This window comes from Tamandua tetradactyla, chromosome 16 (assembly GCF_023851605.1).
Source record: "Tamandua tetradactyla isolate mTamTet1 chromosome 16, mTamTet1.pri, whole genome shotgun sequence".
In the NCBI taxonomy this organism is placed as follows: domain Eukaryota; kingdom Metazoa; phylum Chordata; class Mammalia; order Pilosa; family Myrmecophagidae; genus Tamandua; species Tamandua tetradactyla.
Genome location: NC_135342.1, coordinates 29,694,026 through 29,717,063, shown reverse-complemented (window position 1 = coordinate 29,717,063; position 23,038 = coordinate 29,694,026). Strand labels below are relative to the sequence as shown.

The 23,038-nt window shown below is 40.0% G+C and overlaps 1 protein-coding gene and 1 non-coding gene across 10 annotated transcripts in view; both read right to left on the bottom strand.

Annotated features, from left to right (window-relative positions):
* Positions 1 to 23,038, bottom strand: part of LOC143660053 (uncharacterized) — a 119,667-nt gene that overhangs the window by 37,656 nt on the left and 58,973 nt on the right. The window lies entirely within an intron of this gene.
* On the bottom strand, positions 4,380 to 4,567 carry LOC143660486 (U2 spliceosomal RNA). Its single transcript, XR_013164083.1, has one exon. It is a non-coding gene; the product is annotated as a U2 spliceosomal RNA (small nuclear RNA).

The following is a 23,038-nucleotide window of genomic DNA, read 5'->3' as shown; positions in this document are numbered from 1 at the left end:
TGATATAGTAGCTAAAAGGAGTATCAGACACAAGGTTTTCACATTCGCAGAGTCGCATTGTGAAAGCTATATCATTGTTCAATCATCATCAAGAAACATGGCTACTGGAACACAGCTCTACATTTTCAGGCAGTTCCCTCCAGCCTCTCCACTACATCTTGAACAACAAGGTGATATCTACTTAATGCATAAGAATAACCTCCAGGATAACCTCTCAACTCTGTTTGGAATCTCTCAGCCATTGACACTTAGTCTCATTTCACTCTTCCCCCTTTGGTCGAGAAGGTTCTCTCAATCCCTTGATGTTAATTCTCAGCTCATTCTAGGGTTTTTCTCAGTCTCTTGATGCTGAGTCTCAGCTCATTCCAGGATCTCTGTCCCACGTTGCCAGGAAGGTCCACACTCCTGGGAGTCATGTCCCACGCAGAGAGGGGAAGGGTGGTGAGACTGCTCGTCGTCTTGGCTGGAGGGAGAGGCCACATCTGAGCAACAAAAGAGGCTCTCTTGGGGGTGACTCTTAGGCCTAAATTTTAAGTAGACTTGACCTATCCTTTGTGGGGTTAAGTTTCATGTGAACAAACCCCAAGACTGGGGGCTCAGCCTGTAGCTTTGGTTGTCCACACTGCTTGTGAGAATATCAAGAATTCAACTTGGGGAAGTTGAATTTCTCCCCACTCTCACCATTCCCCGAAGGGGGCTTGCAAATACTTTTCCAGTCACTGATCAAATCACTCTGGGATTCATTGGGGCATTACTCTGGACAAACCAACAAAATCTCATGTGCTACCTGAGATTCCAAGTACTTATGACAGTCAATCAAACTATCTACATGAGTTATATTAGGAAATGCTCTAGTCAAAATATAAATTTTGTAACAAATAAGCATTTTTTTGCTTTAGTCTCACACATAAGGTGACATTTTAAAGTATTAATTATCATCTATTTTCAATACCCTGCAATAATGACATTCCTTTGTTCTTCCTCAGGCAAAAACATTTCTTAAATTTGTACATTGTACATTTCACTATTATTATACACTCTAGGCGTTCCTAGATTATACCATCTCGATCTTTACCATCTATCTTTCTTTCTGATTTCATTTATGTCCCCAGTCCTCCTCCCTCTAACATTCTCACATGCAGCTTCATTCAGTGTTTTAACATAATTACATTACTGTTAGGTAGTATTGTGCTGTCCATATCTGAGATTTTATATTCAGTCCTGTTGCACAGTCTGTATCCCTTCAGCTCCAGTCACCCAATATCTCACCCTATTTCTATCTCCTGATGGTCTCTGTTACCAAGGAAATATTCTAAGTTTATTCACTAACGTCAGTTCATGTCAGTGAGACCATACAGTATTTGTCCTTTTGTTTCTGGCTAATCACACTCAGCATAATGTCCTTAAGGTCCATTCATGTTGTTACATACTTCATATCTTTATTCTGTCTTACAGCTGCATAATATTCCATCTTATGTAAATGTCACAGTTTGTTTAGTCAACTCTCTGTTGATGGACATTTTGGCTGTTTCCACCACTTGGTAATTGTTAATAATGCTGCTATAAACATGGAAATGCCCATTTGTGTCCTTGGCCTCGTGACCTTTGAGTAGAGACAGCATATACATGGGTCCTGTTTTTTAAACCATTCTGCCAGACTATGTCATTTGATTGGAGAGTTTAATCCATTAACATTCAGTGTTATTACTGTATGGGTAGTACTTTCTTCTACTATTTTGCCTTCCGGATTTTATATGTCATATCTAATTTTCCTTCCTTTACCTTTACTCATAGTCTTCCTTTCTACACTCTTCTCCACACCTCTCTCTTCTGTCTTCGTATCTGTCTCTAGTGTTCCCTTTAGTATTTCTTGCAGAGCTGGTCTCTTGGTCACAAATTCTCTCAGTGATTTTTTGTCTGAAAATGTTTTCATTTCTCCCTCATTTTTGAAGGACAATTTTGCTGGATATAGAATTCTTGGTTGGCAGTTTTTCTCTTTTAATAATTTAAATATATTATCCCACTGTCTTCTCGCCTCCATGGTTTCTGCTGAGAGATCTGCGCGTAGTCTTATTGGGCTTCCCTTGTATATGATGGATTGCTTTTCTCTTGCTGCTTTCAAGATCCTCTCTTTCTTTTTGATCTCTGACATTCTGATTATTAAATGTCTTGGAGTATGTCTATTTGGATCTATTCTCTTTGGGGTACGCTGCACTTATTGGATCTGTAATTTTAAGTCTTTCATAAGAGTTGAGAAATTTTCAGTGATAATTTCCTCCATTAGTTTTTCTCCTCCTTTTCCATTTTCTTCTCCTTCTGGGACACCCACAACACGTATATTCATGCGCTTCATATTGTCTTTCAATTCCCTGAGTCCCTGCTCATATTTTTTCCATTTTTTTCCCTATAGTTTCTGTTTCTTGTTGGATTTCAGATGTTCTGTCCTCCGGTTCACTAATCCTATGTTCTGTCTCTCGAAATCTACCATTGTAGGTTCCCATTGTTTTTTTCATCTCTTCTACTGTGTCTTTCATTCCCATAAGTTCTGTGATTTGTTTTTTCAGACTTTCAGTTTCTTCTTTTTGTTCCTTCCTTGCCTTTTTTATATCCTCCCTCAATTCATTGATTTGGTTTTTGATGAAGTTTTCCATGTCTGTTCATATATTCTGAATTAGCTTTCAGCTCCTGTATGTCATTTGAATTGTTGGTTTGTTCCTTTGACTGGGCCATATCTTCAATTTCCTTAGTGTGATTTGTTATTTTTTGCTGGCGTCTAGGCATTTAATTACCTTAATTAGTTTATTCTGGAGATTGCTTTCACTTCTTTTATCTAGGGTTTTCTTGCTGAATGAATTCGTTGTCTATCTGTTCTTTGACATTCTGTTCAGCTTTATCTGGACCTTTAGCTTAAGTTTTGTTTAACAGAGGAGAATTTTTCAGTTCTTGTTTTCTTGTTTCTTGCCCTGCTTGTGCGGTACCTTTCCCCCACACACACTTAGGAGGGTCTGCTTAGATATTATAGACCCCAACCAGATTTTCCCAGACCTAACTGGCCTCCTATCAGGAGGAAAGAGTCACCTGCATCGGTTTTCCCTGAGGATGAGACCCAGCAGGTTGAAAGACTTTCCTGTGAAGTCTCTGGACTCTGTTTTTCTTATCCTGCCCTGTGTGTGGTGCTTGTCTGACTGCAGGTCCCACCAGCATAAGATGATGCAGTACCTTTAACTTTGGCTGGGGGTTTGTTGGAGACAGAGGAGAGGTTGTAGGCTGGTTTTAATGGATTCAAATTACCAAGCACCGGTGTCTGAATTCCTTGATGGAGGGATTCCACCTGGGTGGGCCTTCACCCCTCCCCTGGGGAAGGCACAGGCTCCAGATAAGCCCCCAAAAGAGCTCACTTCTGCCTATGCCTGGGGCAGTTGCAGCCTGAAAAGTCCTGCCGCTGTATCCAGAGGCAGTCAAGCCTTTGTAGATACACAGCCACAAAAACCTGTTTCCCTCTTTTTTTCCCCCCTTTTTCTGTCAGTCCTGCCCCCTTGGTGCCGGGGCAAAAATGAGCAACCTCTGCTTTGATCAGGTTCACCTAAGCTGGGGGCCTATTTTTAGTAGTGAGAATTTGTTAATTAGTTCCACAATTGGCGTTTGATTGTGCCCAGTCACTGCTGCTGGTAAAGTCCTTTCCTTTCCCTCTGGGAAGTGGCCTGTGGGGGAGGGGCGCTGGCCGCTGCAGCTTTGGGAACTCACGGTTTTGGGGGGTGCTCGCAGCCGGTCCAGCTGGTCCAGACTGGGGTACGCTGTGTGTCTGGTCAGTGACGTGGCCCCAGGAGCTGTTCTGTACTGTTTCTGGTTATTTAGCAGTTGTTCTGGAGGACGAACTAAAACGCGCACGTTGTTAAGCCGCCATCTTGACCCGGAAGCATCAGCAGATGTGTTTTAACATGTTGCACAGAAAATATATTTTTTTTCTTGGATGCTGTACGGTGGGGTCATGTTTCATTATTTTTACACTTGAGTATCCCATTATTGCAGCACCATTTGTTGAATTTTTGTTTGATTGATTTATTTTTGTTTGTTTTGCTTGTTTGTTTTTTGAGAAGTGCATAGGCTGGGAATCGGACCTAGGTCTCTTGCATGGCAGGCAAGAATTCCACCATTGAACTACCCTTTCACCCTCCATTTTTTTGTTTTTAAGACAATTTTCCCTGCTTGAAAACTGCTTTTGAAAAAATCCTATTTCTTCTTTCCACAGTCCCTCTCCTTTCTCCAACTTGGAATGTACATCTGATCTGCAGACCTAACATGCCACTAAGACCAGACAACTGGTATTCTTCAACATCACATTTTTTTTTCTGACTTTATACATTTATTGTCCCCCTGAGGGGGGGTGCACCGTTCCTGGAAGTACTGCAATACCAAGTCCATGCGTGGAGTGGATGGAGCAAGCTCCTATTCCATCTAATTCCAAAAATCCATTTAATATATTGTCCTCGGATAGAGGACATATCAGATATTAAATTGATAAGAATAGATACTACACATGATCTTAGCCAAAAGGTCGAGAAGCGATAACATCACATTTTTTAATACCTTTCACTGGGCTGTGTCTAGCATGCTCCACCCATACTGGGTATGTCAGTTTGAATCTGTGGTGTGCCCCAGAAAAGTGGTTTCCTTTAATCCTCATTCAATGTTGCTGGTGGGGAGCTTTTTGATTGTTCCCATGGAGAAGTGACCCACTCAGCTATGGGTCGTAACTTTTGATTTGATGGCTTCCATGGAGTTGTGACTCCATTACAGGTGAGTCTTGATTAAATTACTAGACTCTTTTAAAAGACGAAACATTTTTTTGGAAAGAGCAGCGAGAGCGTAACCAGAATATAGAGCCGACATAGCCAGAGATGTTTGGAAATGAGGAAGGAAAATGACCCCAAGGGAGCTTCATGAAATAAGAAGCCTGGAGAGAAAGTTAGTAGGTGTCACCAGGTTCACCATGTGTTTTTCCAGTTGAGAGAGAAACACTGAACATCATCGTCCTTCTTGAACCAAGGTATCTTTCCCTAGATGCCTTAGATTGGACATTCTATAGACTTGCTTTAATTTGGACATTTTCACAGCCCTAGAACATGTAAACTTGCACCATAATAAATTCCCCTTTTTAAAAGCTGTTCCATTTCTGGTATATCGCATACCAGCAGCTTAGAAACTAGAATACTGAATGAAGTCTATGGCTACATCTTTCAAGTTCACTAACTCCAGTGCTTGCATTATCAATAGAACAGCAGATAACTGTCTTCCTCTGGGTTTTCTTTCATCCAGACAAGCATTGGGACATCACCTGAATCATCTTGCAGGGGATCCCACTAGTGCAATCTTAGAAAGGAGAGAACGAATCACATGGGAACAGCACAGAAAATGAGTGTGGTGCTGGTTATTTGGGGGAAAACAAACGATGAAAACATAACAGTTACCTCCTTGGCCTCAGGTCAGGAAAGGAACCTAGGTGTTCTTAACAGTTAAAAGGAGTGATGTTGGTTGGGGCTTAGAAAACCATGGTGACTAGTACATTTCCTAATATAACTTATGTGGACAGCTTAATTGAACACCATAGTACATGGAACCTTGAGGAGGGCATGAGATTCTGTAGGTTTGTCCAGAGTGATGCCCCAATAAATCTCAGAGTGATGTGAACAGTGAATAAAAAAGTATTTACAAAGTCCCCTTGGAGGAATGGTGAGAAAGGGGGAAAATTCAACTTCCTCAAGTGAAGAATTCTTGATATTCTCACAAGCATGGGGACAACGAAAGCAATAGGCTGAGCCACCAATCTTGGGGTTTGTTCGTATGAAACTTAACCCTGCAAAGGATAGGCTAAGCCTACTTAAAATTAGGCCTAAGACTCATCCCCAAGAGAACCTCTTTTGTTGCTCAGATGTGGCCTCTTTCTCTCAGCCAACATGACAAGCAAACTCACTGCCCTTCCCCTCTTTACATGGGACATGTCTCCCAGTGGTGTGGACTTTCCTGGCAATGTGGGACAGAAATCCTAGAATGAGCTGGGACTCAGCATCAAGAAATTAAGAAAACCTTCTTGACCAAAAGGGGGATGAGAGAAATGAGACAAAATAAAGTGTCAATGGGTGTGATGGAGAGGCTGGAGGGAACTGCCTGAAAATGTAGAATTGTGTTCCAGTAGGCATGTTGCTTGAAGATGACTGTATAATAATATAGCTTTCACAATGTGACTGTGTGATTGCGAAAACCTTGTGTCTGATGCTACTTTTAACTACCTTATCAACAGATGAGTAAAACACATGGATTAAAAATAAATAAATAAATAAATAATAGAGGGAACAAATGTTAAAATAAATTTAGTAGATTGAAATGCTAGTGATCAATGAAAGGGAGGGGTAAGGGCTAAGGTATGTACGAATACTTTTGTTTTCTTTTTATTTCTTTTTCTGAATTGATGCAAATGTTCTAAGAAATGATCATGATGATGAATAAACAACTCTGTGATGATATTGTGAGTTACTGATTATATATCAAGAATGGAATGATCATTTGGTAAGAATGTTTGGGTTTGTATGTTATGTTTAATAAATTAAAAAAAAGACAATTGCTAGTGTTGTGAAAACACTGATTCTTAGTCATAAAGTTCAGTTTTCAGTAAAATAGAGATTATTAGATTTTATAGTTACCCTATTCTATAATATGTATGAGTATCACAAACTAAGTACTCCATAAATGATTTGTTAAACTGCCAGTTTTTCAGAATTTACGTTAATAAATTCATGTATGAATTAAAAAAGAAAAAAGAAAAAAAGAAAACCATGGCAATTAGCACTATCTAACTGAAGCTTGCATAACAGAAGCCTCCAGAATAGTCTCTTGACTCTATTTGATATCTCTTGGCCACTAGTATCTAATTTTATTACCTTTCTTTCCCCCCCTTTGGTCAGGAAGGTGTTGTCAATCCCAGGGCATCAGGGCCAGACTCATCCCTGGGAACTAAGGCCCATGTTTAGGGATTCTTTCACCCCTAAATGTCATGTCCCATATAGGGAGAAGGATAATGATTTCTCTTGCAGAGTTGGGACTAGCGAGAGAGAGAGGCCACTTCTGAGCAACAAAAGAAGTTTCCTGGAAGCAACTCTTAGGTCTCGTTATAGGCTTCCTGAGCTTCTCCACTACAGATGTTTCATAAGAACAAGACTCAAAATCAAGGACTTGGCCTATTTTCTTGTGAGTCCCCAATTGGTTAGGTTTCCCAGATGGGAAAGTTTAATTGTTACATTTTTTTTTTCTTCAGACAAGGGACTCTACCAACACCTTTTAATTATCAGCCCATCATAATACCAGAGATGTATTCTGGTATTACATTAAGACATGTAGAATTATAAAGCCTCACTCCTGTCCTGGACTCCAGGAGTTTGGGTTGTTTAAATAACCTATCCAGGCAGGTTAATTTAGAATGTGTGTTAAATAGAATATAGATTTTTTTAAACCTCTCTGCCTTTGGTCTCATATAGTAGGTGAAGGTCTAGAGTACACATACTATCATCTTTTACCCTGTATTCTGATTTACCTTAGTCCCAGTCAGATTCGCTATGTTTTTATCTCTAATTGAGGTCTGATATTTTTTTCAGTTACTTTGACTGTTATTATATATCGCTATACTATCTTCCAGGGCTGTGGCACTTCATTTCTGGGTTGTAGGTATCAGAGAGTTACTCAAAGTTCCATGGAAATGGCAGCTGATACACATATAACTTAGTGTCTCAGAACCTAGAAATACATTTCCAATTTAAGACTAAGTATGACTGCTGTAAGGGCTTATAATATAGGCTCCAATTTTCTTTTAAGTATTTTCTGAAAGAGACTTTGACATATTTATTCTTTTGTTTCTGGCTTATTTTGCACAACACATTGTCCCCAAGGTTTATTCAGTTCGTTGTGTGCCTCTCAATGTCCATCCTTTTGTAGCCACACCATATTCATCATATAAATGTATCCCAGGTTGCCATTCTGTTTCTCAGTTATTGTAACCTTTGGCTCCATCTATTGGGCATCAGGGATTATTTCCAAACTAAACAAATCATTATCCTCACTTGGTTGTTCAATCAGCAGCACTCTTGACTTTCGACAACTTTCACTGGTCTATAGCAACAAAGAACTGACAAACACAGTGTTACCAAATATCAAATCAAAACAACTCTTTATCACTTGTCCTTCTCCCACCCCACCACCCCCCATTAATTGTCCCTGGGAGTGCTATGGTACTGTTGGTGTCTCCCTGTTAACTACTGGCCATAGCATGCAATTTTAGTTTTCCCCCTTCACCCTTCTACTACTGACTCTTTGTCCAATATCAAACCTTTGAAATAGCTCATGTGAGAACTTATTTATAATTATAGATTTAATCAGTGGGACATATGGCACTACATATCCCCTTTCAATCAGATTCACTCTCAATATGGCAATGTTATTTGTAACCCTACTAATTAGTTACCATCACTTCTAACCATTCCCTTGCATTTAAGTACAACATCATTGTGTAGCCTTTCCCGTCTCTAGCTTTTGTGTACCTCTAGGTATTCTATATTCTACAGTGTAACCTCTTAGATTACCTTTACCAGAGTCATAATAGTGAAATCACACGGTATCTGTCCTTTTGTATCTGACTTATTTCACTCAGCATTATGTCCTCAAGGTTCATCCATGTTGTCATATGCTTTGGGACCTCATTTTGTCTTACTGCTGCATGATATTCCATTGTATGTATATATCACATGTTTTTAATCCACTCACCTGTTGATGGGCACTTGGATTGTTGCCATCTTTTGGCAATTGTGAATAGTGCTGCTATGAATATCAGTGTGCAAATGTTTGTTCATGTCACTCCTTTCAGCTCTTATGGGTATACACCGAGTACTGCTATTGCTGAGTCATAGGGCAACTTAATATTTAGTTTTCTGAGGAATTGCCAAACTGTCTTCCAGAGTAGCTACACCATTATACATTCCCACCAACAGTGAATAATTGTTCTAATTTCTCCACGTGTCCCCAACATTTGTAAGTTTTCTGTTTGTTAATAGCAGTCATTCTTATAGGTGTGAGGTGATATCTTATTGTCAGCTTGAGTTACATTTCCCCTACAGCTAATGAAAATGAGCATCTCTTCATGTGCTTTTTAGTCATTTGTATTTGCTCTTTGGAAAAGTGTCTATTCATATCCTCCGCCCATTTTATTAATTGGGTTGTTTGTTCTTTAGTTGTTGAGCTATATAATTTATGTACACAGGATGTGAAGCCTTGATCTGATATATGGTTTCCAAATATTTTCTCCCATTGAGTTGGCTGCCTCTTCACCCTTTTTTTTTTTTTTAAAGATGCGGATGTTTTTATTGGTCACCCATTCCCCAGAAGGCACCCTGCATCTGCTGCCTCAATGCCTCACAATTTTGGTGGTGTTGTTCTCAGATACCACTTTGTTGTCCACAGTCTTGCGGGTGGTGGTTTTTGGATGGTTTACATGGAGTTGCTGCTGTCTAGGGCATCACTGGGACTGAAGTTCTCCCCATCTTATAGCAAGTTGTGGGGTATGTGGCAATCTCAGCCTCCAGCCTGACCTTGTGTTCAGCAGGGCCTCCTACTCCTGGGCCTGGCGCTGCCCCTCTGTCCAAGTCTGTGCCAGCTCTGACTCCAGGTGCAGCAGGACCCCACTGAGCTGCTCCATCTGTAAAATGTAGTGGGCTTCCACCTCCTGTAGGTTGTTCTCCAAGTTGGCCTTCAGATTTCTCACAGAATCCAGGTTGGCTTCCAAGGACTGGACAGTACATCTCAGCTCCATGACTGTCATCTCAGCAGCTGCTAGTTCAATGGAATGAAAGGTGACCACTGTGGTGCTCCCTTCAATCTGCTGAGTCCAGTATTTCTCCAGCTCCTCTCAGTTTTCTGAGCCAACTCATCATACTGGGCCCAGAGGTCTGCCATGATCTTGCTGAGGTTCTGAGACTTGGGGGCATCTACCTAGAGCTGGGTTTATAGGCCCTTTACTTTCTCCTCATGGTTCTTATTTATGAAGAGCAGCTCCTCCTTGAGAGTTTCAGTTTCCATTTCCAGCTACAGCTGAGTGGTGCCCTCAATGACCTTGTGAAGCCCACAGATGTTGTTCTCCACAGACTGGCACATGGCCAGCTCAGTCTCATACTTGACTCTGAAGTCATCAGCAGCCAGTTGGGCATTATCAATCTGCAGGAGGATGCGGGCACTGTCCATGGAATTTTCAAAGATCTGAGCCCTTAGTTCCTTGATGGTCTTCAGGTAGTGGCCCCAGCCCCTGACACAGGGTCCCTTCTTCTCCATATGTTCCTGAATCTTGCCCTCCAGTTTCCGGTTCTTAGTCTCCAGGCTCCTCACCCTGTCCACGTAGGAGGCCAGGCAGCAGTTCTGGCCCTGCATGGTCTCCTCACCCTGGATGCCCTCCATTCCCACCAGACCCCTGGCCATCCCATAGCCCAGACGCCACGGGAGCTAGAGGAGTGGGACACAGAGATCTGGAAGCCTGAGCCGCCAGGGCCCACTGCTGGCTGGCTGGACTCAGTGGTTGGGCAACTGGATAGAGCCCAGGGATCAGCAGTTGGTGTGGAGAATGTGGTGGAGTGGGTGGTAAAGCTCATGTTGTCTGGAGAGGAAGGCGAAAGGCTGGGACTCAGGTTATGGCCACCCTCTTCACCTTTTTAACAAAGTCCTTTAAAGGCACAAAAGCTCTTGATCTTAGGGATTTCCCATTTGTCTATTTTTTCTTTCGCTGTTTGTGCTTTAAGTGTAAAGTTAAAGACACTACCTTCTATTACTAGATCTTGAAGATGTTTCCCTATATTTTCTTCCAGAAGTTTTATGGTACTGGTGCTTACACTTAATCCATCAACTCTTAATCCATCTTGAGTTAATTTGTGTACTGGGTGTAAGGGAAGGGATCCTCTTTCATTCTTTTGGCCATTGCCAAAATTGTCCCCTATTCCTTTATTGAAAAGACTATTCTGTCCCAGGTCAGTGGTTTTGGGGACCTTTATCAAAGATCAATTACCCACAGATCTGGTGGTCTAGCTCTGTACTCTTGATTAGATCCCAGTGGTCGATCCTATTATCTTTGTGCCAGTACTATGCTGTTTTGACCACTGTGGTTTTATAGCAAGCTTTAAAGTCAGTAAGTAATAGTCCTCCCACTTTGCTCTTCTTTTTTAGATATTCTTAGCTATTCAATGTCTCTTTCCCTTCCAAATATATTTGATAACCAAGTCTTCAAAGTATGCTGTTGGAATCTTGATTGGCATTGCATTAATCTGTAGATAAATTTGGGGAGAACTGACATCATAACGATATTCAACCTTCCTATCCATAACGTGGAATTTCTTTCAATCTATTTAGGTCATTTTAAATTTTTTTCAGAAATGTTTCATAGTTTTCTGTGTACAAGTCCTTGACATCCCTGGTTAGGTTTATTCATAGATAAACCTGATAAACTGATTCTCTTGGTCATTTTATTTTGAATGGAATTTTTTTCTTAATTGTCTCCTCAGATAGGTCATTGCTTGTATATAGAAACATTACTGATTTTTGTATATTTATCTTGAATCCTGTCACTTTGCTGAATTTGTTTATTAACTTAAGTAGCTTTGTCATAGGTTTCTCAGGATTTTCTAAGTACAGGATCATGTCATTTGCAAATAATGAAAGTTTCAGTTATTATTTTCCTATTTGGATGGCTTTTATTTCCTTCTCCTGTCTAATCACTCCAGCTAGTTCTTCTAGTATAATGTTGAATAATAGTGATGATAGTGGACATCCTGTCTTATTTCAGATCTCAGGGGGAATAATTTCAATCTCTCACCATTAAGCATGATGCTGGTGATGGGTTTTTCATTTATATGCTTTATGATACTGAGAAAGTTTCCTTCAATTCTTACCTTCTGAAGTGTTTATATCAGGAAAGGATGCTGAATTTTCTAAATGCCTTTGCACCATCAATGAATCAATATGACCATGTGATTTTTCCCTTTAGATTTGTTAATGTGCTGACTGATTTTCTTGTTTTGAAGCACTCTTGCATTCCTGGTATAAACCCCAGTTGGTTGTAATATATAATTCTTTTAATGTGTCATGGTGTGGTAGTTAGGTTCAGGTGTCAACTTGGCCAGGTGAAGGTGCCTAGTTCTATTGCTGTGGACATGAGCCAATGGTAGGTGAACCTCATCTGTTGCTCATTACATCTGCAGTCAGCTAGGAGGCATGCCTGCTGCAATGAATGACGTTTGATTTAATTGGCTGGAAGCTTAAATGAGAGAGCTCAATGTAGCACAGCCCAAGCAGCTCAGCAACCTCATCTCAGCACTTGCAGCTCGGCCCAAGATTTTTGAGATGCAAAAATGAATCACCCCAGGGAAAGTTGTTGGAACCCAGAGGCCTGGAAAGAAGGCCAGCAGAGTTCACCCGGTGTCTTCCCATGTAGGAAAGAACCTCAGTTGAAAGTTAGTTGCCTTTCCTCTGAAGAACTATACATTTTTAACTAAATAAATCCCCTTTTATTAAAAGCCAATCCATCTCTGGTGTGTTACATTCTGGCAGCTAGCAAACTAGAATACATGGGATTTGATTTGCTAGCATTTTGTTGAGAATTTTTGCATCTATGTTCACTAGGGAGATTGGTCTGTAGTTTTCCTTTTTCATAGTATCCTTATCTGATTCTGGTATTAGAGTCATGTTAGCTTCATAAACCGAGTTAGATAGCATGCTTTTTTCTCAATTTTCTGGAAGGGTTTGAAGGATCGCTGTTAGTTTTTTTTTTTTGGAATGTTTGATAAAATTCCCCTGTGAAGCCATCTGGTCCTGGCCTTTGCTTTGTGGGAAGATTTTTGATGACTGATTGAATCTCTTTACTTGTAATTGATTTGTTGAGATCTTCTACTTCTTCTCGAAACAGTATAGGTTGTTTGTGTGTTTCTAGGAATTTGTCCATTTCATCTAGGTTGTCTAGTTTGTTGGAATATAGTTGTTCATAGTATTCTCTTATATTTTTAATTATCTGAAGATCTACGGTACTAATGGTTATCTCATTTCTGATTTTGTTTATTTGCATCCCCTCTCATTTTTGTCAGTCTAGCTAGGGATCCATCAATTTTATTGATTTCCTCAAAGAAAAAACTTTTGACTTTCTTTTTATTTTTGTTCATTTATATCTACTTTAATCTTTATTTCTCTCCTTTTATTTGCTTTGGGGTTAGTTTATTGTTCTTTCTCTAAATTCTCCAGGTAAGCAGTTAAGTCCTTGACTTTTGCTTGTTACCTTTTTTTTAATATAGGTATTTTAGGGCAATAAATTTCCCTCTCAGCACTGCCTTTGCCACATCCTGTAAGCACTAATATGTTGTAGTCACATTATTATTTGTCTCCAGATATTTATCAATATCTCTAGTAATTTCTTCTTGATCCACTGATTATTTAAGAGTGCATTATTTTATCTCCATATATTTGTGAAAGCTCTGGTTCTTTGTTAATTATTCATTTCCTGCTTCATACCATTGTGGTCAGAGAAAGTGCTATGGATTATGTTAATCTTATTAAATTTTTAAAGATTTATTTTGTGTTCAAGCATATTTCCTATCCTGGAGAATGTTCCATGTGCACTAGAGAAGAATGTATATTCTGGTGTTTTGGAGTACAACGATCTATATATGTGTATTAAGTCTAATTCATTTCACAGAGCTCCTTTTGCAGGGCCCCTCAGCAAAAGTTGGAATATTTGTTAGTTCAAGGCATTTTAGGAAATCTCTTTATTATTCTAAACATTTATGAATCTCAGGGCACTCCCAAGTAGGATAAGCTCAAGGGGAACGACAGTGAGCCAAATTATAATTAAACTGTTAAAGCCAAACAAAAGCAGCAAGGAAAAAAATAACTAATTCGAAACAAAGAAGGCTTAAAAAGATTAAAAGTTGAATTGTCATCAGAAACCATGGAGGTTGGAAAGCAATAGTATGACAAATTCAAAGTGTTGGAAAAAAAAAGACTGTCAAACAAAATTCTAAATAAAGCAAAACTATCCTTCAAAGATGCAGGAGAAATGAATACATTCTCAGATAAATAAAAACCGAGTATTTGTTGCTAACAGGCTTGCCTTACAAGAAATATTAAAGGAAGTCTTTTAGGATGAGATGGTAAATCAATTCCACATGAAGAAATTAGCACTAATAAAGGTAATTACACAGGTAAATTTAAAAGACAGCATAATGTAATTTTTCTGTAGCTCTCTTCTCCTATCTGATTTAAAAAGCAACCTCAGTAAAGCTATAATTATAAAACTGTGTTTATAAAACACAGTCTATAAAAGTATGTTGGTAAGCATATAAAAGTATAATTTGTATGACAATAATACAAAGAAAGGGGAAGGTCTAGAGCAATGATGGAGCAATGCTTCTGTATATTATTGAATTTAAGTTAGAATTAATATGAATTAAGTTGTTTTAAGTTAAGATACCAATTGCTTGATTAATAGAGTGTCTGTTCTTTCACTCCATTTCAATGATCTAGGAGTGCTCCCATAGAAAACACATAAAATCAAAATTATCTTATGATGTGATATGCAGCAAAGGTGGCAATAGACTCTTTCTCATCTCCCATAGTTACATGCTATAATTATGGAAATTTATGACATAAAAGTGAGCTATGCAGCATACTCAATTTATTTATTTAAGGTATAATTTTCTGTTTCACCAGACGCCATACCATGCTGATTGTCACCAACACAGAAGCTGTGTCTTCACAACTCCAAACTAGTCATTGATAAAAGAAACAAAACCACCGGAATATATTCCAAATACCACGTATTTGTTTTGATTATTTCCCTTTACATAACTGATTAAATAAACTAGGTTATTTTCCCCTTATTTTCATTTTTGGCATTACAGAAAGAAAAACCAGGAAAAGAAAGGGATAAACCTCAATATAATTCTCAATTTGTATTTTCTTTATATTTTAATTAATAATTTAGATTTGAATTTTCTTTATATTTTGATTAACAATTTAAACTAATTCATATCAATACATATTAATTCATTCATATTAACACATAATATATATGCTGTATATGTATGTGTGTGTGATTTTGGAAAAATAAAAAAGACATTAATTTTGATACCCTAGAGGAACAGCCAAAAAAAAATATATATATATATATATGACAAGACGCAACAAGAGAATTAGAATGGCAGTCTAAAAAATATCTATTTAACAAAAGCCAAGGCAGTAAAATGAGGAGTGCCAGTTTGAATCTTGTGGTAGACCCCAGAAAAGCCGTGTCCTTTAATCCTCATTCAATATTGCTGGCTGGGAGCATTTTGATTGTTCCCATGGAGATGTGACCCACCCAATTATGGGTGGTAACTTTTGATCAGATAGCTTCTATGGAGTTGTGACTTTACCCATTAATCCTTTAAAAGAGGAAACATTTTGGAGAGAGTCCCTTTTTAGAGCCACAAGAAAGCCACAGCAGAGCCAAGCAGAACCACGAGGCTGAGAGAAGCAGAGTCCACCAGCCATTGACCTTTGGCGATGAAGAAAGAGAATGCCCTTGCGGGAGTTTCATGAAACAAGAAGCTAGGGGAGAAAGCTGGCAAACTGTTGCCATGTTCACCATGTGCCTTTCCAGTTAAGAGAGAAACACTGAACCCATCAGCCTTTTTTTGAGTGAAGGTAACCTCTTCTTGGTGCCTTAATTTGGACATTTTTCTAACTTGCTTTAATTGGTACATTTTCTTGGCCTTAGAACTGTAAACTAGCAGCTTATTAAATTCCCCTTTTTAAAAGCCATTCCGTTTCTGGTATATTGTATTCTAGCAGCTAGCAAACTAAAACATGAGGGAATGGAGGAACAAGGATAAAGACATATAGATAATAAATAGCTAACTGGCAGACATAAATCCTACCTTCTTAGTAATTACATTAAATGTAAATGGATTTGGATTAAACATTCCAATCAAAGGTAGAGATTGGCAAAATGTATTAAAAATATGATCCAACTATAAGCTGTCTATAAGAAACACATTTTGGATTCAAAGACACAACTAGGTTGAAAGAAAAAAGGATGGAAAGAGGCAACCATAAAAGATTTGGCATATTAATAGTTGACAAAACAGACTTTAAGGCAAAAATTGTTACTAGAGACAATGAGGGACATTTTACAATAAAAAGGGCCAATCAATCAGGAAAACATAATCAACATATTGGCACCTCTTCTAGTTTGCTAGCTGTCAGAATGTGATATACCAGAAAAAGAATGGCTTTTAAAAGGGGAATTTATTAAGTTGCAAGTTTACAGTTCTAAGGCCGAGAAAATGTCCCAATTGAAGCAAGGCTATAAAAATGTCCAAATTCAGGTACCAACAAGAGGTTACCTTCACTCAAGAAAGCCCAATGAAGTTCAGGGTTTCTGTCAGCTGGAGAGACACATGGTGAACATGGCAACCTCTGATAGCTTTTTCTCCAGGCCTCTTATTTCATGAAACTCCCCTGGAGGTGTTTGCTGTTTCATCTCCAGAGGTCTCTGGCTGTATCAGCTCTTGTGGATCTCATGCCTTTCTCATGGCTCTCAAGCTTTTTACAAAATGTTCCCTCTTTTAAAGGATTCCAGTAAACGAATCAAGACCCAACTGCAATGGGTGGGGTCATATCTCCCTCTAATCAAAGGTTAATACCCACAACTAGATATGCCACATCTCCATGGAGATAATCTAATCAAGTTTCCAACCTACAATTTTGAATAGGGATTAAAAGAATTGTCTGCTTCCACAAGATGGATCAGGATTAAAAATGTCTTTTCTAGAGTACATAATCCTTTCAAACTGGCACATTCTACCCTCTGGACCTTAAAAAAAGACATATTTTCCCACATACAAAATACATTTATTCCATCACAATATCAGAAAGCCTTAAACCATTTCAGTAACAATACAAATGCGATACAAAGTCAGAAACATTACAAAATCTCAAAGTTAGCTAGAGGTATAATCTGTCCTAAGGTAAAATTCTTCTCAGGCTCTGGACCTGTAAAACTCAGAACAAGTATTTGCTGCCAACATAGAAAGGAGGGACCGTCATAGGAAAAATACCCCAATTTCCATAGGGGGACATTGGAAGGAACACAGGGGTCACTGGGCCCAAGCAGTCTCAAAAACCTGCAGGGCAAAACCCATTAGATTTCAAAGTCTGAGAGTCAATTATCTTCGGAGCTTTAGAAAGCGGCAGTCCTACCCTTTCCAAGGACCTACACAGTGGCCCGTATCTCTCTGAATGCAACCTTGGGGGATATTGGGGAGACCACCTTTTTCTTGGCTTCACCCTCTCCAAGCATCAAGGCTGCACCCAGGCTTTCTGCCATCTCTGGGGCATACCATTCAACCCCTCCATGTGGGGGCAGCTGGGCTCTCTCCAGTCCCCAAGGAATGTGCTCCACCCTCTCCAGGGCCAAAGGCAGCACCACTCTTCTACTGCAAGGAGGTGGAAGGTCCATCCTCTACCTTCAGGGCAAACTCATCCTCTCCTCATGTTTGGGTGGGTCCACTCTCCTGGTCCTAGGTTTCTTGACTCTAGATTTTAACTTCCATAGTTCTGCCTTGGAAGTTATTTTACCTTCACTGTGTCCTTTCTCTGTCCCTCTCAGTCCAGACTGGCAGGGGTTCTCTTTATACAGATCCCACAACACTTCTGTTGGCTTTCTATGCAGTAGCCTCAGATCTTGCCCATCAGACAGAAGTAGTTTCCACAAATCCTTCCTGGATAACTCCATCTCCAATCCTAGATTTTTTTTGAAATGGCTGACTGGTTCCACATTTGGTTAAATCCTCAGGTGGGGCACTATTCTTTGGGATTTCCCTTCCTGAAAACCTAGAATTTTCCAGAACATCAATTTCTGGTTTCTTTGTACCCCAGAGTTCAGTTCTCAGCTTATCTCTTTCCTGTCGCATTTTACTATAAGCTGAAAGGAGAATCCAGGCTGTACTTTCCACATTTAATTTGGAAATCTCTTCTACTAAATATCCAAGTTCATGGCTTTTAAAATCTGCCTTCCAGCCAACGTCACTAGTCAACTTTGCCAGATTATCTATCATTTTAAAACAAGGATCACTGTCATTCCAGTTTATAATAACATGCGCCTCATCTCAGAATAGAGCCTTTACAGAGGTATCTTTAGAGTCCACATTTCTACCAACAATCTCTCCAAAGCATTCTAGGCATTCTCTATCAAGCTCCTCATAACTCTTCTAGAATCTTCCCCTTATCCATTTAAAAAAGCCATTCCAACATGTTTGGTATTTGCAAACCACAGCAGCACCCTACTCTGGTACCAAAATCTTTTCTAGTTTGCTAGCTGCCAGAATGCAATATACCAGAAACAAAATGGCTTTTAAAAGGGGAATTTATTAAGTTGCAAGTTTACAGTTATAAGGATGTAAAAATGACCCAATTAAAGCAAGTCTATAAAAATGTCCAAATTAAGGCACCAAAAAGAGGTTACCGTCACTCAAGAAAGGCTGATGATGTTCAGCGTTTCTCTCAGCTGGAAAGGCACATAGTGAACATGGCAACCTCTGCTTGCTTTCTCTCCAGGTTTCTTGTTTCCTGAAGCTCCCCCAGGGGCATTTTTCTTCTTTGTCTCCAAAGATCTCTGGCTGCATGAGCTCTTGTGGATCTCGTGGCTCTCAAGCTTATTCCAAAATCTTTCCTCTTTTAAAGGATCCTAAAAACTAATCAAGACCTACCTGGAATGGGTGGAGTCACATCTCCCTCTGATCAAAGGTTAATACCCACAATTGGGTGTAGAAGATAATCTAATCAAGTTCCCAACCTACAGTACTGAATAGGGATTAAAAGAAATGTCTGCCTCCCTGTACTGCTTTGAATCTGTGGTGGACCCCAGAGAAGCCATATCCTTTAATCCTCATTCAGTATTGCTGGCTGGGAGCTTTCTGATTGTTCTCATGGAGCTGTGACTCACCTGATTGTATTAACATTTGATTAGATGGCGTTTTGACTCCACCCATTCCAAGTGGGTCTTGATTAGTTTACTGGAATCCTTTAAAAGAGGAAGCACTTGAAGAAAGCTTCAGAATGATGAGAGCCAGAGCCCATGCCACCAGAGACCTTTGGGGATAAAGAAGGAATACACCCCCGGGAGATCTTCATGAAGCAAGAGGCCTAGAGAGAAAGCTAGTAGAAGATATCACCATGCTCACCATGTGCCTTTCTAGTTGAGAGAGAAGCCCTGAACTTCATCGGCCTTTCTTGAGTGAAGGTAACCTCTTCTTGGTGCCTTAATTTGGACATATTTATAGCTTTGCTTTAATTGGGACATTTTCATGGCCTTAGAATGGTAAACTAGCAATTTAATAAATTTCCTTTTTTAAAAGCCATTCTGTTTCTGGTATATTGCATTCTGGTAACTAGCAAACTAGAACAAACGTATGCCAACAGGGGGGACTTCCGGAGAACATGGCGGCTTAGTAAGACGTGCGGGTCTTAGTTCCTCCTTCATAACAGCTACTAGGGAAGTAGAAACAGTACAGAACAGCTTCCGGAGCCACGACAGAGACCAAGAAGACAGCGTACCCCATTCTGGAACGGCTGACTGGCTGGAAGAACCGCTGCGGTGAGATCACTGAGGGGCACGCGCTTCCCCGGGCCGGGGTGGCAGGCGGCCGGAGTCCCTCCCTCCCTCCTTCCCGGGCCAGCTGGGAGAATTGGACAGGCGATCCCCTCAAGCTGTGGCGGCGGGCGCCCACCCCCCACGCGCGGCACCCCGGACCAGCTGGGAGAATTGGATCGGAGATCCCCCCAAGCCGCGGAGACCGGCAACCGGGGTCCCTTCCAAACACGTGGCTTCCCGGTCCGGCTGGGAACGGTGGATAGGCACTCCCCCAAGCCGTGGCGGCTGGCGCCCCCACGCCACGCTTGGCGCCCCAGGCCGGCTGGGAAATTTGGACAGGCGCTCCACCAAGCTGCAGAGGCCGGAGCCTCCCCACCATGCTTGGCGCCCCGGGCCGGCTGAGAAATTTGGACAGGCGCTCCCCCAAGCCGCAGAGGCCGGCGACCCTACCCATGCGTGGAATCCCAGGCCGGCTGGGAGATTCGGATTGGCACTCCCCCAAGCCGCTTCGGCTGACGACCCTCCCCCACAGCAAGAGTTTTCCAAAGTTAAAGGAGCCACAGCATCTTTTACTGGTGGGACCAGCAGACAGACAAGCGCCACGAGCGCCACCTACTGGGCAGGATAAGAAAAACAGAGCCCAGAGATTTCACAGAAAAATCTTTCAACCTGCTGGGTCTCACACCCAGGGAAATCTGATTAAATGCCCACACACCAACAGAAAATAACGGATCACGCTCGGAAAATTGAAGATATGGCCCAGTCAAAGGAACAAACCAATAGTTCAAATGAGATACAGGAGCTGAGACAACTAATGCTGAATATATGAACAGAAATGGAAAACCTCTTCAAAAAACAAATCGATAAATTGAGGGAGGACATGAAGAAGACATGGGTTGAACAAAAAGAAGAAATAGAAAAACTGAAAAAACAAATCACAGAACTTAAGGGAGTGAAGGACAAAGTAGAAAAGATGGAAAAAACAATGGATACCTACAATGGTAGATTTAAAGAGACAGAAGCTAGAAATTAGTGAATTGGAGGATGGAACATCTGAATTCCAAAAAGAAACAGGAAATATCGGGAAAAGAATGGAAAAATTTGAACAGGGTATCAGGGAACTCAAGGACAATATGAACCGCACAAATATACGTGTTGTGGGTGTCCCAGAAGGAGAAGAGAAGGGAAAAGGAGGAGAAAAACTAATGGAAGAAATTATCACTGAAAATTTCCCAACTCTTATGAAAGACCTAAAATTACAGATCCAAGAAATGCAGCGCACCCCAAAGAGAATAGATCCAAATAGGCGTTCTCCAAAACACTTACTAGTTAGAATGTCAGAGGTCAAAGAGAAAGAGAGGATCTTGAAAGCAGCAAGAGAAAAACAATCCATCACATAGAAGGGAAACCCAATAAGACCATGTGTAGATTTCTCAGCAGAAACCATGGAAGCTAGAAGAGAGTGGGATGATATATTTAAATTGCTAAAAGAGAAAAACTGCCAACCAAGACTTCTATATCCAGCAAAATTGTCCTTCAAAAATGAGGGAGAAATTAAAACATTCTCAGACAAAAAGTCACTGAGAGAATTTGTGACCAAGAGACCAGCTCTGCAAGAAATAGTAAAGGGAGCACTAGAGCAGATACGAAAAGACAGAAGAGAGAGGTATGGAGAAGAGTGTAGAAAGGAGGAAAATCAGATATGATATATATAATACAAAAGGCAAAATGGAAGAGGAAAATATTATCCAAACAGTAATAACACTAAATGTTAATGGACTGAATTCCCAAATCAAAAGGCACAGACTGGCAGAATGGATGAAAAAACAGGATCTTTCTATATACTGTCTACAGGAAACACATCTTAGATCCAAAGATAAACATAGGTTGAAAGTGAAAGGTTGGGAAAAGATATTTCATGCAAATAACAACCAGAAAAGAGTGGGAGTAGCTATACTATTATCCAACAAATTAGACTTCAAATGTAAAACAGTTAAAAGAGACGAAGAAGGACAGTATCTACTAATAAAAGAAACAATTAAACAAGAAGACATAACAATCATAAATATTTATGCACCGAACCAGAATGCCCCAAAACGTGAGGAATACACTGCAAACACTGAAAAGGGAAATAGACACATATACCATAATAGTTGGAGACTTCAATTCACCACTCTCATCAATGGACAGAACATCTAGACAGAGGATCAATAAAGAAATAGAGAATCTGAATATTACTATAAATGAGCTAGACTTAACAGACATTTATAGGACATTACATCCCACACCTTTTTCTCAAGTGCTCATGGATCATTATCAAAGATAGACCATATGCTGGGTCACAAAGCAAGTCTTAACAAATTTAAAAAGATTGAAATCATACACAACACTTTCTTGGATCATAAAGGAATGAAGTTGGAAATCAATAATAGGCGGAGTGCCAGAAAATTCACAAATACGTGGAGGCTCAACAACACACTCTTAAACAACGAGAGGGTCAAGGAAGAAATTGCAAGAGAAATTAGTAAATATCTCGAGGCGAATGAAAACGAAAACACAACATATCAAAACCTATGGGACGCAGCAAAGGCAGTGCTAAGAGGGAAATTTATTGCCCTAAAGGCCTATATCAGAAAAGAAGAAAAGGCAAAAATACAGAAATTAACTGTCCACCTGGAAGAACTGGAGAAAGAACAGCAAACTAATCCCAAAGCAAGCAAAAGGAAAGAAATAACAAAGATTAGAGCAGAAATAAATGAAATGGAAAACATGAAAACAATAGAGAAAATCAATAAGACCAGAAGTTGGTTCTATGAGAAAATCAATAAGATTGATGGGCCCTTAGCAAGATTGACAAAAAGAAGAAGAGAGAGGATGCAAATAAATAAGATCAGAAATGGAAGAGGAGACATAACCACTGACCTCACAGACATAAAGGAGGTAATAACAGGATACTATGAACAACTTTACGCTAATAAATACAACAATTTAGATGAAATGGACGGGTTCCTGGAAAGGCATGAACAACCAACTTTGACTCAAGCAGAAATAGATGACCTCAACAAACCAATCACGAGTAAAGAAATTGAATCAGACATTCAAAAGCTTCCTAAAAAGAAAAGTCCAGGACCAAACGGCTTCACATGTGAATTCTACCAAACATTCCAGAAAGAATTAGTACCAACTCTCCTCAAACTCTTCAAAAAAATCGAAGTGGAGGGAAAGCTACCTAATTCATTCTATGAAGCCAACATCACCCTCATACCAAAACCAGGTATGATTTTGTAATATCAAAAAGATATTACAAAAAAAGAAAACTACAAACCAATCTCTCTAATG